A 10,840-nucleotide genomic window follows, 5' to 3' on the forward strand; every position below is an offset into this window, starting at 1 on the left:
GCTCCTTAACCTTGAGGCTTTTACAGGAATTCACCCTGGCTTGGGTTTTGATTCGCTTACACAGATGACCAAAGCATTAGAGCCACTTCAGACCAATGGCCTCCTTGTTTGGTATTTTCATATGAAGTACCACAAACTGAGAGGCAGAAATGTATTGTCTCACAGTTCTTGAAGTGACCATCAGGGCGTTGGCAGGGCCATGCTCCCTCTGAAAGCAAGAGGGAAAGACGTTTTGAAGACTCTTTCCCAGCTTCAGCTAGTTCCTTAAAAGGCTACACACTCCAGCATTCTTGCTGGAGAATCCCAAGGACAGAGGAGACTGGTGGGTTACAGTCCATGGGGTCGCAAAGAGTCGGACATGACTGAGCGACTTCACTTTCACTTTCACTTGTGGCAACCCAACTCCAGTCCTCACAGGGCTTGAATTACTTACTTCCGTGTCTGTGTGCCTCTGTGTCCAAACGTCCCTTTCTATAAGGTCACAGATATATTGAGCTAGGGGTCCACACTACTCCAGCATGACCTCATCTTTCCAGTGAAGTGTTAGTTGCTCAGTCATGTCCGATTCTTTGTGACACCATGGACAATAGCCCACCAGTCTCCTCTGTCCATGGTATTCTCCAACAAGAATACTGGAGTGGGTAGCCATTTCCTTCTCCAGGAAATCTTCCTGACCCAGGGATTGAACCTAGGTCTCCTGCATTGCAGGACTCTTTTACCATCTGAGCTACCAGGGAAGTCCATGAGCTCATCTTACATTTGATTAAATTTGCAACAATCCTATTTCCAAATAGGCTTACATTCAGAAGTACTAGGATGAACACTTCAGCGTGTATGTTTTGTTGGGAAACACAGAGGGAACACGCTTCAACTCAAAACAGATGGTAAATGGTGAAACTAGACATCAAAACTCATAAATTCAATCTCTTTTCACAAGCAGGTCACCCTCAACACATCCTCAAACTTTTGGTTTTAGGAGGACCATCAGTGTGGGTCATGTGGTTGGGGGAGAGACACTGAAGAGGTGTTGAGGAGACACTGCCATAGGATTTACCTGCTTTCTACAGACATGAACAATTGTGTGTCCTCTCATGGGGAATTCCAAATTGGGTGAAGGCAGCCTACTTCTGCAAAGCTTCGCATTTGTCAGGCAGTACCAGGAGCTCCTATTATTCTACAGTTAGTCCTACACAGGCCTCTTTGAGCCACACTATCTCATAAATTATTCATCTGATGAGAAATTTGAAAATTATTTGGATCAGTCATTTGAGAAAACCATGCCTGCCCACGGGCTTCCCAGGTGGCGCTAGTGGTCAAAAAAAATCTGCCTGCCAGTGTAGGCAGTGCAAGAGATGTGGATTTGATCCCTAGGTCAGGAAGATCCCCTGGAGAAGAAAATGGCAACCCATGCCAGTATTCTTGCCTGGAAAATTCCATGGGCAGAGGAGCCCTGTGGGCTACAGTTTGTGGGGTCCCAAAGAGTCAGACAAGACTGAGTCAGACACAGTGCTCACCCAGAGTCAAAAATAACTTGCCCAAGACCACAGAGCTAGTTACCAACAGAGTCTCAGTCTCGTGACTTATGGTTAAAGTGCTTTTTTCTGACACTAGGCAACCAAGGTGAGTAAAACGTGAGATATCTCTTTCCTGACATGGATACTTTTTACCCTCTCATCTTTGTCTCAAGTGGCTTATATTTAAAAGTCACTCTTTAGAAAAAAACAAAAAACCTGCTTGTTTGTTCATTTATTTATTTGGCTGCCCTGGGTCTTATTTGAGGCAAGTGGGATCTAGTTCCCTGACCAGGGACCAAACCTGGGCCCCTGCACTGGAAGCATGAAGTCTTAGCCACTAGACCACCGGGGAAGTCCCTAAAAGTAACTCTTAATTCTCATCTTTCTGCCAATTCAACAATTAGGGATGGACAGATAAAAAGTGCCTGATAATATTTATTAAATGAGTCTATGAATGAAAACAGGGAAGCACTGTGCCTTTAAGGATAAACTTTTCAGCTGGATAACCAGGTGGTCTTTTGACTTACCGACCTCTTCATCTCTAAGGAAAGATCCAAGAAGCTCCTTTTCTTCCTTCTGGGTTGGGAGGTGTGTTAGGCTCCTCCTGGGAAAACTCTCCATCTCTTCCCCTCTCAGATTTTTCCCTTGATTTTAAGTCTGTAAATAAAATATGGCTGTTTGTCTTGTTGTAGAAGAAATAGAAGCCTCTCTGTCTATGGCTCCATGGCTGGAGGTTACATTCACTTTCAGATGCCCCTGTCGAGGCCCCTGTGAGACTGCGCACTGCTCAGCAGTCTCCTTTGGAAATAATCCTTCCATCAGTCTCCTTCCCACCACTACAAACATCCTTAATGATCATAGGCTAAGTTTTTTGTTCACAGAGTTCCCAAAACCTGATGAGTAGAATCTGGTCCTTCACATTTGTATACTAACTTCAGTCAAGAAAATAATCTGAATTTAAGATGATTGCCAAGTAATCCTTAACGGAATGAATATTTTTAAGATATAAGAAAAATCTACCTTAAGGGAGGCCTTTATCAAAACATGAGAGAAAAAGTCAATGTTGCAGAATCCCACCAAGAAAGATAGGGGTATCTGCTATCTGGCTTCGTTAGTGGCTCACTGGTAAAGAATCTGCCTACCAAGGCAGAAGATGCAGGTTTGATTCCTGGGTCCAGAAGAACCCCTGGAGAAGAAAATGGCAACCCACTCCAGTATTCTTGCCTGGGAAATCACGTGGACAGAGGAGCCTGGCAGGCTGCCATTCCTTGAGGTCACAAGAAAGTCAGACACAACTTAGCAACTAAACAACAGACCTGCTATATACAAAGTTGTGAGGCTGTACTTCGCTCTTCTTCATTTTCCTAGGTATTAATATCTCTAGAATGTACAATATTGTACTATAGTTTTGCAAGATGTTACCATTGGGGGAAATTGTGTAAAGGGCACAAGGATTTCTCTGTGCTATTTCTTGCTGCTGCTGCTAAGTCACTTCAGTCATGTCCAACTCTGTGAGACCCCATAGACGGCAGCCCACCAGGCTCCCCCGTCCCTGGGATTCTCCAGGCAAGAACACTGGAGTGGGTTGCCATTTCCTTCTCCAATGCATGAAAGTGAAAAGTGAAAGTGAAGTCGCTCAGTCGTGTCCGACTCTACTGCATGTGAATCTAAAATCACTGCAAAAAAAAAAATAATAATCAAATCAAATCAAATCACCGCAAAGAAGGAGGGGATATATGTATAACTGTGGCTGATTCATGTTGCTGCATGGCAGAAATCAATATAATATTGTAAAGCAATTATCCTCCAATAAAATATAAATATAAAAATTTCAAATGAATAAAATCATTGCAAAATAAGAAGTTAACTGTCAAAAATCTCTAGACTAATGGAATCAACAAACACATTGGTAGAATGTTCACTGTTGCTATTGCATTCAAGTACTTAATGACCCTTCCAGTTCACTGATGGAATCACCAATACAATCATGCTGAATGACATTTGTCATTCGAATGGATTCCATACTCTTGGGTACCAAGAGCAGTACACTCCTCCTTTACTATCAAAACCGGCTTCCTAGTTGAATTCTTAAATACCACCACCACCCAGCCCTGCCCCCCACCTTGACTGACTTCTTCAAATCAGTAAACTAACCTGAATAACTGATGGACTGAAGACGAATCTTTCCAAGGGAGGGGGACCGGTATTGTGTTCATCTTTATATCCAGCATCTAACACAGAGCCTAACAGGTAACAACTGAATAGTAAGTGTTGCTGAAGGACTAAGTGAATGATTGAATAATGAATGATGAACAGTGACTATTGTTGCCTTAATGTTCTAGTTAGTTGGGGGTAGGAAGTTATTCCAAATAACTTGGCAATTTCTTGCAAATCAAAAGCTCCAGTTGGGGGTGTAATATAAAATTTTTCACACTATTTCTGATAACAATATACACATTCACTGCAGAAAATTTGAAAAGTACAGAAAAGTACAGAGAAGAAAATCTAAATAACTCATAATTTCACCATCTAGAAATGATTCTGATTGTTCTTTTGCTGTTTATCATTCCAGATGAATGTAATTATTCATTCCTTCAACAGTCTTTTCTTAAACTGGAATTATAGAATACACATTTTTATAATCTACTTCTATCCTACATTTCATTATATTCTGGAAAACACTTTTCTGTAATTTGCCACTGTCAAAACAGAGAGCTGAAAGGAAAGCTGAAAAAAAAAAAAAGCTGAAAGCTTCACTCCATCAAAACCACATCAGTCATACTAAAAACACAGCAGTCACAGAGAGTGATGTTTAGGGAAGGGGCGGGGGAAGGGCATTGTGCTTGGAATGTTCATGCATCTGATTGTAAAAACAGTTCATGTGTGGACCAAAGAGAGTGGAGACTCTTTTGCACTTCCAAAAAGCATAGCATGCGAAGTATCCAAGAAATAAATTCATCATGAAGGCCAAAACTTAAAGAAAAATGTATTACACATTATCATCAGAATTTAAATCTTAGTGGGCTGGAAATTGCATGTCAGAATGCAAGATGCAGAAGTTTGAAGTGAAAATAAGAATATCACATGAGATATTTTATGTCATGAAATATCTCATAACATTAATATCATAAGATTTCTGTTAAACATTCATTGTTAACTATTGTAATTAAAAATAATTATATTAATCACACCACAGTTGTAAAGGAGAGAGAATATGAAAGTATCTCAGGGGAGAGGAAAACATGGTTTAACTGTATAAACCTTTCCAGAGTAATAAGAAGTTTTATTTGATTTAATCATGTTTGATTCCACATTTCAATTATGAGAAATTTCTTTTAAATCTGGTTATACATCATTTGGGCTTCTCAGGTGGCGCCAGTGGTAAAGAACCTGCCTGCCAATGCAGGGGACATAAGGTAAGAGAGGTGGATTCAATCCCTGGGTCGAGAAGATCCCCTCTTGACTGGAGAATCCTATGGACAGAGGAGCCTGGTGGGCTACAATCCATGGGAACGCAAAGAGTTGGACATGACTGAATCGACTTAGCATGCATGCATAATTTACTATGGCACCTCCTCAAAATTCATGCAACGATTACTCTGCAAGGCAAAGAGAATCTATTGTAGAAAAGAAGTCAGACAACTAGCTCTTCTCAGACAGGAACAGTACACTGCACGCTTCAGAGCACTGCCAACTGACGCATCTCCATGCCTCTCTCATCGCCTGTTCACTCCATTGTCAGCATTCACTTTATCTTCAATGACATGTTGCTGTTTCCCACTTCTATCTTTTGATCTTCTTCTGAACTCCCTTAAGTGCAATCCAGATGAATCAACTTGGAGCTTAAGAGGTGTGTGCTATACAAGTTGTCTTTGGAACGGATTCTGGCATGTCCTCAACATTCCCACCCATCTCAGAGATCTTACAATGGCAGGTACAGACCTTGTCGATCTTCTTCAAGTATGGACTGGTCGAAAGGTACAGGACCGGGATGCGCTAAGGTATAGAAGTGAAGAAGAGAAGATATTTATGTGTGTTGTGTTTTGGACTTGGTATGCTGAGCATCCCTTTTACCTGCCAAAGTACTAAGATTAAACACTGTGTGAAATCAAAACAGAACCAAAGACCTACTGCTCCCTATGATTGCTAAGAGATTTCTAAAGGTCATCAATTCAGTGGAATGATTGACTGTACACCAGCCAAACCATCTCAGGATGGTTTCCCAACAATCCCAGATCACCGTGATACCGAGAGTCCTGGGACAGCCAGCCAAACTTCAAAACCCCCGTGCCAAATGCTGACATGCTGTTTGCCAAAACTCAGGTGGACCCTTCAGATTATAGTCAGAGCTGGATTCCCAAATTTTACAAGTAAAAATTCCCAAGCTGCCTGGGAAGAATTCCAACTTGCATAGGTGTTAGAAGATCTGATTAGGAAAGAAGAAAAAAACCAAAGTTAGGCCAGCCCCCCGGAAAATCATCCTGCATGAGAAATCTCAAGAAAGGAACCGCTGGGCTTTCACATTGCCTGCGTTTTTCTTTCGGTCACATGTTTCCTTCTGAATACCCTTCTAACGAAATGCTTCCTAAGTAACTTTCTCCTTTCTATACCCATCTTCTCCCTTAGTGATGTGTGAAGAGAAATGGCAGACCCAAACACAACTAAAGCTGAAGTTCATTACAGCCTGTCACAAGACATCAAAACAACCTCAATGCATAAGCCAGGGAAAGGCAAGGAATACCTATCTGCTTTCTTAAAGTCCAACAGAACTTCATCCTATATCTTGGTCACACTTTATTTTTAGCTCTTCACTCACTTATTCCGTCAGCTAACACATACAGAGAGTCTGGTACGTGCCAGGTACCATGATGGGGCTGATGAGAGAGAAAAGCACGTGACAGGACAAAGTGAGACAGCAAGATCCTAAAGTTGAAGGACCTGGGGAGGGCGATGGGAGCCCAGGGGAAGAGGGATCAACCCCCCATGTTTTGCTATTTTCCCCCAACCCCTGTCTCTACCTCCGATTAGTGGCATTAAGTTTCACTTGAAACAGTAGTCAGAAATATTGAATCAGGAAAATTCAGGGGGAAATGCTTATTTACCCCCATGGCAAGCAGATATCTTAGGCTAACTTTAGAATTAAACCACCATTTACAAGGTTCTTCTCAGGCTCACTTTGTTTTAGTGCATTTCACAGGTATTGTGTTCTACAAATTGAAGGTTTGTGGAAACCCTGCTTGTCAGATGATGGTTAACATTTTTTTTAGCAATAAAGTGTTTTTATTAAAAACTATTAGCCTTTTAGGCTGCAGTCCATGGGGTTGCTAAGAGTCGGACATGACTAAGCGCCTTCACTTTCACTTTTCACTTTCATGCATTGGAGAAGGAAATGGCAATCCACTCCAGTGTTCTTGCCTGGAGATCCCAGGGACGGGGGAGCCTGGTGGGCTGCCGTCTATGGGGTCGGACAGAGTCGGACACGACTGAAGCAACAGCAGCAGCAGCAGCAGCAGCTATATTCATTAGCTGTATAGTATATCCCTGTAGCTTATTTACTATACACATAGTAGTTTGGTCCTCTTAATCCCCATTCCTGTCTTGCCCCTCATCTCTTCCCTCTTCCCATTGGTAACAACAGCTAGCTTGTCATTAAAAGTCTGCTTCTGACTGTTAATTCATTTGTTTTAATTTTTAGATTTCATATATAAGTGAAAACATACAGTGCTTTGTCTTTCTCTGCTTGACTCATTTCACTAAGCGTAATACCTTCTAGGTCCATCCATGTTGCTGCAAATGGCAAAATTTCATTTTTTTTATAAGTGAGTAATATTCCATTGTATGTATGGATGTGTATATATAATACATATATATATATACACACATATCATATCTTCTTTATCCACTCATCTGTTGATAAACAAGTAGCTTGGTCCATATCTTGGTTAGCAATGCTGCAATGAACATTGGGTACACATATCATTTCAAATTAGTGTTTTTGTTTTATATATATATATATATATATATATATATATATATATATATATATATACACACACATATCTCCAGGAATTACTGGATCATATGATAGCTCTATGGGCTTCCCAGGTGGCTCAGATGGTAAGAATCTATCTGCAATTCAGGAAATCCAGGTTTGATCCCTAGGTCTGGAAGATCCCCTGGAGAAGGGAATGGCTACTTATTCTAGTCCTTGCCTGGAAAATTCCAAGGACAGAGGAGCCTGGTGAGCTACAATCCGTGGGGTCACAAAGAGTCAGATATGACTGAGCAACTAACACTAACTTTTCATAGGAGCTCCATTCTGCTTTCTGAAGAAGCTTCATACTGTTTTCCATAGTGGCTTCATCAATTTACATTCCCACCAATAGTGTACGAAGGTTTCCTTTCCTCCGAATCCTCAACATTTCTTATTTGTGGTCTTTTGACAATAGCCATTCTGACAGGTGTGAAGTGATACCTCGTTGTGGTTTTGATTTGCATTTTTTTATGATTATCAACGTTGAGCATATTTTCAGGTGCCCGCTGGCCATCCATATATCCTCTTTGGCAAAATATCTATTCAGGTCTTCTGCCCATTTTAAAAAATTTTTTTTGTTTTCTTTTTCAATTTTTGTTGTTTTATTGATACTGAGTTGTTTGAACTGTTTGCAGATCTTGATTATGATTATAGATTATGACCCCTTACAGGTCATGTCATTTGCAACCATTTTCTCCCATTCTTTTCATTTTGTCAGTGGTTTCTTATGCTGTGCAAAGGCAATAAAGTGTTTTAATTAAGATGTTGCATGGTTTTTAGAGACATAATGCCATGTAGAAAAAATTTTCCATGTACCAGGAAACCAAAGAATTCGTGTGACTGGCTTTACTGCAGTATTCTCTGCATTGCCATGGTCTGGAGCCACACTTGCAGTGGTGTCTCTGAGCTATGCCTGTAGTTTGCTTTCCCACGCCCAGTCATGGAATCCATTGAGCTCTACCTTTATGAAGTACAATGTGTTCTTCTGCAAAAGACTATGGACTTAGCTTTCGATGCACATTGTGTGGCGTATTTCTAAGAAGATCAGATAATACACTAGTAGTTTCACAGATAATATCCCAGTCTTGCGATGCATCTAGTCCTCAATAAACAATGTATATCTCTTTCCGTGGATACATGTATCTCCCCCATACATTAGGCATTCAGTTATTACAGACACACTGTTTTCTCAGAGCAGGCTGAGGTGGCATTTTTAGTCTCTGATGTTATGACTCTGAGATTATCCATAGTGAAAAAGGGGCTTCCCTAAGTAGGTCAGCTGGTAAAGAACTCATCTGAAATGCGGGAGTCCTGGATTTGATCCCTGGGTCAGAAAGATCCCCTGGAGGAGTCATGGCAACCCACTCCAGTATTCTCGCCTGGAGAATTCCCCACCGACAGAGGAGCCTGGCAGGCTGCAGTCTGTGGGGTCGCAAAGACTTGGACACGACTAAGCACACATGCACAAGCCATCTTTGGGCTATCCCAGGAAAATATTTAACCCCTAGGGCTGAGGACCAGCTTCTGAGTCTTCGCATCCTTCAATTTTGTGAGACTGTGAGTTGGCTTCCCTGCAGAAACTTGAGGCAAACGCTGCTTCCTTCAGACAGTGAAACCCAGAGAAACGCAAATAAAGAAATCAGAGCTGAACAGAAAAGCTTTGAGGGCTGTACCTTTATTCTTCACAATAAAATTTAGCATAAAGAACACTAAAAAGCACAAAGACATTTGTTCTTATGCCAGGAGCAAATAAGAGGATTGAGAAAGGATTTTTTCCCCTCTGAAGTACAAAACATCGGCTGTTGATGGCAATATAAGAGAGAGAATACTGTTCTCTTCAGGACATTCCAAAGCAAAATTGGCTGCATGAATTAGAGTGCCTAACAGGACATCTCCAATTCTTCTTGGATAAATAATCAAAACATATCATCAATGGCTAAACACCATTCCAATTTTACACTGTAAACAAAAAATGAAGCTAGAAATCATTTGATTCTGGGATCTAACTCCCAGCTCCAAGACATGCAGAATATTAAACTAATCTCCTCTTATGACTCTGACCCATCCTGTGTTTCAGAGCCTCACTCTTTCCATAGGGGATGATTAGACCCCTCTGTGCCCCAGTCCAAAACACAGCCAGTCTTCACTTTTTAAATATATTTTTGTTTTAAAAACCATTCAGATAAACAAGAAGAACGAAACAGAAGAGCACTATCCACCACTCAGAAATAACCCCAGTAACATGCGGTGGCTATCTTTCCCAACTTTTCTACTGTGGCCATCCTTGCACAAGATATTTTTAGCTTCTTTCTTTCTAAGTAATTGTTCCAGAGAGATTTTAAAGCAGTTGGGCACGTACATCTCTCTGAACCTCTATTTTCACCATCTATAGAAGGGAGATGCTGTTCATAAGATCTAGCTGATCGGGTTGTTGGAAAAACTAAATAAGCATGCCTACTTGACCTTCCTACCCTCCATCTGCCCTTCCTTGCTTCTTTCCTTCCTTATTGATTTATTCATTGAGAAACGTGTTTGCTAGGCACCAGCTATGTGCCAGGCACTGCACTGGGCACTGGAGGCAGAGCATCACGTTAATGAGCAAGAAAAGAGTCACAGCACCTAGGCTCATGGCACATGCGCACACTGAGACAGAGAAAAGGCAAGACTGGGGGGAATATAAACCAAACCAAACTGGAGGGTAAAGAGGGAGGAAGAGTGTGCCAACCATAGGGAAGTGAAAAGTGAAAGCGTTAGTCGCTCTGTCACGTAGTCATGCCTGACTCCTGACTCTCTGAGACGCCATGGACTGTAGCCCACCAGGCTCCTCTGTCCATGGGATTTTCCAGGCAAGAATACTGGATGGGGTGGCCATTCCCTTCTCCAGGGCATCTTCCCAACCCAAGGACTGAACCTGGGTCTCCTGCATTGCAGGAGGATTCTTTACCATCTAAGCCACCAGGGAAGCCCAAGCATTCCCAAGGGAATAGCATTATAAAAGCCCTGAGACAAACTGTCAGAAGGCAGCTGATGCACTTAGCTCCAGAAGGAAACAGTTTGTGAGGACAAAGCTGCAGCCACCAGAAGCTGAAAGAGATGAGGAGGGACTCGCCCCTGGAGCCTTTGCAAGGAGTGCAGTCTGCTACACTTTGATTTCAGACTGCTAGCCTCCACAACAATAAGAAAATAGATTTCTGTTGTTACAAGCCACCCAGTTTGTGGTCATTTGTTACGGCAGCCCTAAGAAACAAATACAGGTACATATCCATTTTTTCCCTTTTTTTAAACTGTTTGT

This window comes from Ovis canadensis, chromosome 10 (assembly GCF_042477335.2).
Source record: "Ovis canadensis isolate MfBH-ARS-UI-01 breed Bighorn chromosome 10, ARS-UI_OviCan_v2, whole genome shotgun sequence".
NCBI classification, from domain to species: domain Eukaryota; kingdom Metazoa; phylum Chordata; class Mammalia; order Artiodactyla; family Bovidae; genus Ovis; species Ovis canadensis.